General features: G+C 49.1%; 1 protein-coding gene across 1 annotated transcript in view; it reads left to right on the forward strand.

Moving 5' to 3' along the window:
- The first annotated feature begins 5,502 nt into the window (after nt 1–5,502).
- Nucleotides 5,503–9,115, forward strand: part of FAM20B (family with sequence similarity 20, member B) — a 57,395-nt gene continuing 53,782 nt past the window's right edge. Inside the window, exon 1 of the mRNA XM_012646541.1 lies at nt 5,503–5,658. The gene's annotated coding sequence lies outside the window, so the exon portion shown is untranslated. The remainder of the gene's footprint in view (nt 5,659–9,115) is intronic.

A 9,115-nucleotide genomic window follows, 5' to 3' on the forward strand; every position in this document is an offset into this window, starting at 1 on the left:
CGGGCATGGCAGCAAAGTATTGGCTCCTTTCTCCCTGGGCTTATGGTCCCACTGTGGGCTCCTTGTCTTCCTCTGTTCTGGGCCACTTTCCCGTTCCACAAACACTTGCCTTTAGGACAGAGTCACAAACTGCAGGACTGAGGACTACAGTTCAACCCTTAGATATCTTTTATTCTGTCTGCTCTGTGCGTATGTATGTGAGAGAGATACACATATATATACATACACATATGCACACATATATACACACACACACAGACATACATATATAAACACAAATGCCTTTGAAGGTGGGCAGGTTCTCTGATTTGTCATGGTCCCTCACCACTTCTGGTTGTCTCCCCCTTGGCCTGCTTTGCTCATCTCCTTTCATGCCTGGCAGCCACAGGCTTCTGAGTGTTTAAGCCCCACTGGGAAGAAAGATGTAGGGCGTCTCGTCCACCAGGGATGGACCAACAGGGCCTCCTTCCCTGTCACATCTTTCTCACCTTCACTCACTGCAGGAGGGGAGTTTGGAGAGAAATGAGTGGTTTCCTGTAGAAGGTCTTCCCAAAGACCAATCCACCTAACCCCTGAAAATGAAAAGCAGTTGCCTGTGTATTAGATTGAATCATATGAAACTGCCAATGTTCAGCTGATTTTGCCCCAGAAGGACGGCAATTTCACATGATTCAACCTATTAACGTGATCCTTGCTTAGCTGCTAGTAGGAGAGGGGTTCTCGGCCTTGGTTGCAAATTAGAATAAATTGGGAGCTGTCAAAAAATGCCCTTGCTAGGACCACACGCCAAGACACTTAACTTCAAACATTTGAGGATGGGGCAGGCATTGAGATATCCAAAAAGCTCCTGTGCAGCCAGGTTGAGAATTACAGCCCTGGCACAACCCTGGGTCAGCCCGGAGAGACGCTCAGAGATCTGCTGCCTTACCAATACGGACGGTGGACGTGCCCTGGCTTCTGGGTAGGGTCTCAAACAAAGAAGTCTGGGGAGCCGAGAACTTCCGAGTGGCCACAATTACTTTATGTAGTAATTAATGCAAGGACTTCATGCATTAAATTGAGTTAATAAAAATTAAAGAGCTTCCATCACACCAAAAAAAGAAAAAAAGGTATAGTAGATATCCATGTGCCTGTGGTGCCATCCCACATTAAAAATCATTGTGGAAATTAGCAATCTGGAATTTGCAGTATTGTCTGTGCCCAACCCACTGAGAAAGCCACAACAAACGGGAACACATCAAAGACGTGGCCCCGGACCTGGAGCACATGCCGCAGCGGAGCGCACCTTTCGGAGGGGTGAAACATATGTGGCGGTTCAGTGGCTTGCGGTTCTGAGACCCGGCTCCTCTGCACTTCTTACTAACTCTGGGTGTCTGGCTTTCCCATGCATGCAGGTTTCTTTTTGCTTTTAACGTGCAGATTTTAAAAACAAAACTAAATAGATAAATATATTTCCACAATAAAAGAGAAAATAGCCCATATTACTTTTTGTGGTGATAAAAATGTTCCAAAATTAGATTATGGGAATGGTTGCTCACCTCTGTAAATGTACTAAAAGGTGTTGCATTGTACACTTTAAGCAACCAAGTTTTATGGTATATAAGTTATATCTCAATAAGGCTGCTCTTTTAAAAAATATTACTAGAGTGAAAAAAGAACTGATGTTCACCACTTTCGGCATACACAGCTGAACGTCTCAGCCGAGAAGCTGGGTGTGCCTGTGCGTGTATGTGGTTTATGACGCTGTCCCTGGGACGTGAGTGGCTTGCTCAGATGGCATTGACAGAGGTGCCACAGGAGGGGTGAAGTGGGTGGTCCACTGCTATAAGCAAGGAGAGGGCTGCGAGTAGCTCCACAGAGCTGGGGGCAAAATGAAAGAAAGGGATTTGCCTTGTTGGGAAAGACATGCAGAAGCAGCTGACAGCCGAGGCAGTGCACATGCGCCTGGTGGGGACCCAAGGGACGCCCGTGCTCCCTCACTTACCAACTTGCCCTGCCAACCTCTCCCCAGACTCCTAGCAGCTGGAACAGCATGAGCTTTCCTAGGGCTCCTCTCAACTTGCTCGACGTAGAATTAACTTAATTAGTTTCAGGGGGATCCCTCATTGTGGGCGGATTACCTGGGTTAAAGGAAACTGTGTGTGTGTGTGTCTGTGTTTTGCCTTCATGTACACAGGCACCTTGAGACAATACTCCCCTTATACCTTGGGATTGCTGGACTGTTACTGGAGTCCTGGGGCTTGACAAATTGGCAGAGACTGGGAAATTCTGAAACAGTGTAAGGAAAATACTTACAATGATGAAGGGACCAAGAAATAAGCCTCCAGGGCTCGATTCCTCACCTCTGCAGGACCTGTTCTCCTCCAACTCCTCCTTCAAGCGTTGCATGTCTACCACGGACCATGCACAGCGTTTGCACTACAGAAGGCAAAGATGTCAATACGACACTGTCCTTGGTGTCGAAGGCTTTATAATCCAGGGGAATGGGGTTCGACAGATCCCCAAAGACTTCAATACAAACCACACCATAAGAGAGGTACAAATACAGTGCTGGTCTCAGAAGCCGAGGGAAGCACGTATCATCAGAAAGGCCATGGAAGTCTTCATGAACAAGTGGCATTGAGAGATACACGACATTTTTACAGGTGGGGAAGAATCAGTGTGATCACACAGTGGGGGCAGGAAAAGGACAGCAAGTGAGTCTTTAAGGGTGGAGGATAAGAGAATCAGCAGAAATGGGCCTGGCAAGGTGGACTGGGACTGTCAATGCCAAGCAGAGAAGCTCCCACTGCATTCTGCAGGCCGTGGACAAGCCTCTGGTGTGGTTCCACACTGGGGCTTACGGCCAAGACTCCTCTACGGACGATGCCCTCCACCCTTGGCTGGAGGGGGACAGTCGAATTCCTGCTCTGGTTCCAGCCCAGTGAGCGTCAGCACATCAGTGTGGAGGAGGTACTTTGCATGAGGCCCTCCACAAGTGGGAAGTAAAGATGAAATAAAGCCACAGTCTGTGTCTTTAAGAGCCTTGCAGTTTGGGGACCGGGAAGAAAGAGGCAAAGAGATTAAACAAAGACACCCACAACGCCAATACGTGGTGAAAGGAACACCACCGGAGTCTCAACAAAATGCTCATACCTTCCTGATGGGGGCTTCTGCCAGCTTCTCAAGGATGGGGACCAGGCTTTCTTTATCTCTGCATGGCCTGGGTCTAGCTCAGTACCTGGCACTTGGTAGACATTCATGAATGTATGAATGAATGAATGAATGAATGAGCAATTCTCCTGTCATGCATTATCTGCTGAGGATGTCTGTTATAAGTTCACACAACACTGCCTAACTTTGGCTCATATTGTTCCTCTCTTCTCCCACTCAGATTTGACTCACCCTAATACCAGCCCATACTATTTTCCAGGACTCTGATTCTTCCAGTGATCACACAGTCTGTGCTGCATAATTTAAGTGTCCGTATTCCTTGCAGCTGCTTCCTGTGTGCTAGTCATGTAAGCTCCCTTCTTAAATGATTGCATCTCTCACAATACTTAGAATATGTTGACTGTTGATTGGCTGGGAAATAACCCATCACAGGCGTAGGGGGCAGAAACTGACATTATGGAGTGTCAGGCCCAGCGTTGGTGTGGTGCATACATTCACAGAGAGCCTGGGTAATGTGGCCTGGTGGAGGGAAAACTGGGGGACAAAACAATTTTTCTGTCTAAAAGCCCTTGACATAGAGGCCACAGACCCATGGCTCACCTTCTCCGAGGACAGAAGAGGAGGAACTGTGTCGGTCCTGCAGCATGTGGATATGAAATTATGCACTGGACTGGGTTGCTTAGAGAGGCACGAAATCCCCCCTCCCCCCACACACGGAAAGACCTTAAAGACAAATGACATCATTTGTCCAGGAAGCTGAGGCTGCAGGGTTAGCTGCTTTCTCCTGCGCGGTGACAGTTGGAGTGTTCGCCCTCGCTGTCGTTGTCAGAGTCACAGGCAAGAAAGGAGAATCCTTCTGGGTAAAGTGTCTTAGAGGAACTGTTGATTTACCCTTTTGCTTTACGATCTCCTGATGTGTGAACAAGGTTCAGGGAGATTACCTGACTGCAAGCAGACCGATGTTCCTCTGTAGAGAAAGGAGGTAGATTCTCATTATCATCCAGCTCATTTTCCCAAGAATTATGTATTCCCTGGTCAGAAAATGAACCTCAAACCTTTTCAGCTACATCCAGTAAAGGGCTGATCAACACTTTCTGCATTTGACTGCACACTCTTTGCAGGATTAATGCTTTCTGCAGTGATTAATGCTGCCTCCCTAACCACACTATCTGGGGTGCGCATCAAGCCCAACTACTTCTCTAGGATCTCTTGATAGTAAGTGCTCAATAAACACACATGAATAATAATAACCTTATACAATACTTTTCAAATACTTTTCCCATACATTTCCTAATTTAATCCTCACAACAATCCTGCGAAGTAGGTACTATTTTCCAGAGAAGGAAACCAATGATCAGAGATGGTAAGTGGCACAGCCAGGATCCTACAGCCAGTAAGGAAGAGTTCTTTCCACTACAGTTTGCTGCTTAAATGAACTGCATAGCCTGAAAAAAGCGTCAGCTCAATCTTTCCCCATTACACATCTCATCGAGCAACATGCATTGTATTTCCCGGTCAGGCACATTACGTCCAAGCTTAGTTTACGGTGAATAAATGAATGATACAGCGGATGCTCTGTGTAAAGTCAGCGGAAAACAAACAACATAAGAGGAGGGAGAATCTTTTATTCAAACCATTGATCAGGAGCCTGCTGGGCGCACTGGAGCCTGGCACTGGTGACCCAGATGGCACGGACCTGCCCTCATGGGGCTTACGGTCCATTGCAAGAGACCGATGTAAAACGACTCACTAACGTTACAGTGAACGAACCACAATTTTGTTAAATGCTGCTCAAAGTACCCAGCAGGGAGCTCTGCTCTGGTCCGGAGGAGAGCCCTTCGCGCTCGGCGCAGGAAGGCTGGCCAAGGAAGGCGGGCAAGGGGGTTACATTTAGACGGCAGAACCTCCAAGAAGTCAAGGTAAATGAAAAGGGCAAGAGGAGGAGGGAAAATACTTCTCACAAACAGAACTTGACCTAGGGGAACCGCAACTCTCCAGTCCGCTCGCAGGGACTGGAAGCAGGAAGGAAGGAGCAAAGACAAGAGAGGAGTGAGAGGCCAGTTTATGTAAGCCGGGCAGGAGGGGCGGCGCGGCCGCCAAGGGCAGGGACGAGAGCCGGAACCGATGGAGTTAAGCAGGGCGGGCCCGGGACGGAAAGGGCGACGGGCCGTCCGGAGTGGGGCCGGTAGCGCCGCCTACCGGAGGGCGGGGGCGGGGCCTCGCCGAGCGAGCCGTCGGATTGGTCCCGGGGAAGGCGTTACGCTAGGACGGTACCAACAGTCGGGGGCGCGGAGGCGGGGGTGGGTGTGGGACCGCCGGCTCTGCGCGGGCCGAGGTGGCCGCGGAATGGCCGGGCCGAGGGTGGGCGGGAGCCGCAGTGGCGGCGGCGGCTGGGGGCGGTGAGCGCGGCGTGGGGCTGCCCCTCCCCGGAGGTGGCGGGGGCGGCCGGGGCCGCGCCGCACCGCACCGTGCGGGCGGCCATGGAGCGAGCCTAGGGCCCGACAGGTGAGCGGCGCGGGGGCGGGGGAGGGCGCGCGACCCCCGCCCCCGGCGCGGCGGGCGGGAAAATGCGGACCGGCACGCGGGCGGGGCGCGGTGCGTGGCGCGCGCCGGGGCGGGGCGCCTCCCTGAGGGGCTGGGCACCGGTGTCCTGAGCGTTCCGCGAGCGGCCGCGGGCGGGTCCCGGGCGAGGGCCCGTGGCTGCTACGGAGACCAGCCGGGGCCGCGTGTCCCGGCGTGTGGTAGCGGCTGAAGGGACGCGGCCTCAGCTGCCGCCTCCCCGGCCCACCTGAGGCGCGGGCCTTACCTGGGGCCACCCGGGTTCCTTCTAGTGACCATCTCTGGTCCCCGTGCGCGGTCCCCAGAGGCGACTGGCCCGGGTGCCGCCCTGCGTTCCGCCGAGCGCCGGGTGCGGGGGCCCAGGGAAGAGCGCGCGCGCGCCGCGTCCCTACCGCGCCCGCCTGGCGGCCGGGAAGCGCGAGTGACCTGCAGGCCGGAGGCGGGAGGCGGGAGGCGGGAGGCGGTGGCGGCCGTGCCCAGGGGCCCGCGCTCTCTTCGGGGTCGTGCGCCAGGCGCTTGTCGTGGGGCACAACTTAAGGAAATGTGGTAGTCCCAAGTGGGTCGCGCTTGAGATTTCATTTCCGGGTGTGACGGCCCGGCGAGTAGGAGCTAACCGAAACGTTGCCATTAGTGATGAATGTGAACAGTTGTCAAGCTGCGTCTTCGATTGTGGGGTCTGATGAGAGATTCATTCCAGTCAGGCTTCTGTTACGTGCTAGTCCTATGCATAGGGAGAGACGGGGTAGAAAGATGGATTGGAGGGAAAGTGGAGGGGATGGGACATGGTCGGTCATTATGGAATTAGCCCCTTTAAAGGCCATGTCACCATCGGGATGGGTAAGGAGTGCATAATTGGGGAAGAGGAGAGATGCTTGGTGCTGCAACTTGGGTCTAGAGCCAAGGCTCGGTATCCTCATCCAGCCGCTTTCCCTGTGGAGGTTTGATTTCTCACCTTGGAAAGGAGGTAGGAATGTGGGGTGTTTTGGCTTTTAAATTTTTGGACTTCATAAATCTGTAATCTGGGAAAGTTAAGACTGCCGTTTATTAACTAACCATGCCTATCCTCTTTGTGTCCTAAATTCTAGCCTAAATTTCCCTGGGGTTGATTTCTAAAAATTGAGTTAGAGACCTGTGTGCTTATGTATGACAGACATTCCTTGAGTTTATACAGGACCTTTGAGCTAAGCTTAGAGCATTTCCACGTAGATGATTTATTATCAGGACATGTCTCTTTAAGAAACTGAGGTACAGGTGTTAAAGCTGCCACATTATTTGCCCAGACTCATAACCAATCTAAGGTAGATTTAAAATTAAATTAATGTTTTGTGTTAAATTAATAACTTTTCTAAAGTTTGTAAGACTTTGGCCCGTAGAACCATACAGTGGAATCAGCCATCAGGAGGGTGTTTCATATTTGAAACTGCTTATCAAAGGAGGGGAAAGGGCACACAAGTGATTCAGATTCTCAGCCTCACTCACAACAAAGTGCAGTGATAAATATGGAAGAAGGTAAAAGATGATAAAGAAATCTTGGGGTTCACAGCTTTCTTACTCTGGCTGGTGAAAATATGACATTAGTTTGTTGTATTTGTTCCTCTAGGAGTAGTAGAAAAATAGCTATATTTTGGTGAATGAATGAAAACACATGCCCTGCTTTTCACTTTGGGTACTTTGGATTAGGGAACAAACAGCTCACTGTTTCTATCATCTTTACTTTTCGTAATCCTTTACAGCATACATTTATTTTAAGTTGATAATTCCTTGAGTTTTAGTGCGTTCTGTTAATTTTCATTTGTAGATTCCAACTCTTTCACACAGCCTTAAAGTTTCTGCTTTTCCTCTCCTCTGAACCTAAATTTTCTTTGGTTTCTTTACGTTCAGGGCAGACTTCACCTTCCTACACTTTGTGTAACTATCATTTCAATGATGTAAATCCTAAAGCCAGATACTTCAGCTCTTGAATTAATAACTTTTTAAAATAGCTAACCACAGTGGTTGTCTCTTGGTGATTGCTACAATCTCATAACAGAAGCAGGAGGCTGCTTTTTGTATTCTGTGGTTGCAGTTGCAAACCATAAAAAGGAGACAGTCTTCTGAATGTCAGGTCACTCTGGGACTAAGTGCCAGGTGGTTTTGTGAATTGGGGTGGGGAGCACAGTTACAATGAGGCCCTACAGTTTGTTGTAATGGTTATAATTGGTGTACTTTTCACTCCGCACCTAACAGTACCTAGTACATAGTAGATGGGCAGGAAATATTTGTCAGTTGAATGAATAAATGGAAAACAGTATAAGGGAAGGGGAAATATTCTAGTGTATATACTAAATTGTTTAGTTCCTCTTTTTGTCAGAAGAAAAGCCAAGAAAATGTGTTTCATATTCCCGTTGAAAATAAGCTGTTGAGGTGAGTTATTTGCTGGAGCTCTCTAGCGATTTCGATTCTGTGATTGTACGGTATTCTAGCCACCTGTAGCCTGGGAGCAGCCTGCGCAAGCTCTGGTCAGGTGCAGCTTCTGCAGCCTGCTCTGGCTAGGCTAACTGAGCAAGTGGATTGGTAGCCAATGTTTTTGCATCAATAGAGGAACTTAGGGCTTTTAGTAATAGCCATGCCAATAGCATTGACCCTAACTGTCCTTCTTGTCCCTTATATTGTGGATGGGAGAGGGGAGTTATGCCCTGGAGTGCTTCTCCAACAGCTCCTCCTTGCACACCTATATCTCTCCCTCTTTTCCTTCCCTTAGCTGCCTCTGTAATCCTGAAGGACTAATGAATTTGTTAACGTGGGTCTGGGGTGCAGAACAAAAGGCCTTACTTTGCTATCGAAACCAGCTTCTGACCAACTTATAATGTCAACATGACTGCTAGAGCTGCCTAGAAGAGAACATAATGCAACGATCTCACCTCCAACTTGGTCTTTCTTACCAGTAACAAAGAAGAAATGCCTATCTCTGGACCTAAAGAATCTTGCAGGTGCATCTGCCATCCCAGTATGAGATAAGAAATGGAGGCTGATGCAGAAAAGAGACATTGAGCTTTGGTGTGTGTTTGAGGTCTGCACTTTCTGACAAGGTACCAACTCCTTTAGAGGAGAGGGTGCTAATTTGGGTACATTATAAAAGGAGGCCAAGGAATATGAAATTATGAATGTGTGAAGAGGACAGAAGCAAATACAGGGTGAGGCAGTGAAGTCTATCATTATCATTCCATGCTCTCAAAAATTGACTTTCTGCTTTAGGTCTGTAGGAACGTCTCATTTATCTAATGTTGGGAAATAAGGTATTATATGTGAAGATTCTTATTTTAGCTATACTTCTTGTGGAAAAATTTACGTTGTATTATATACTTTGTTTCCTTTTAAGCAATATAGTTTGACCTTTTTTAAAATTATCTCAAGGTGGGCCGGG

Source organism: Propithecus coquereli, unplaced genomic scaffold (assembly GCF_000956105.1).
Source record: "Propithecus coquereli isolate 6110/MARCELLA unplaced genomic scaffold, Pcoq_1.0 Scaffold246, whole genome shotgun sequence".
Classification (NCBI taxonomy): domain Eukaryota; kingdom Metazoa; phylum Chordata; class Mammalia; order Primates; family Indriidae; genus Propithecus; species Propithecus coquereli.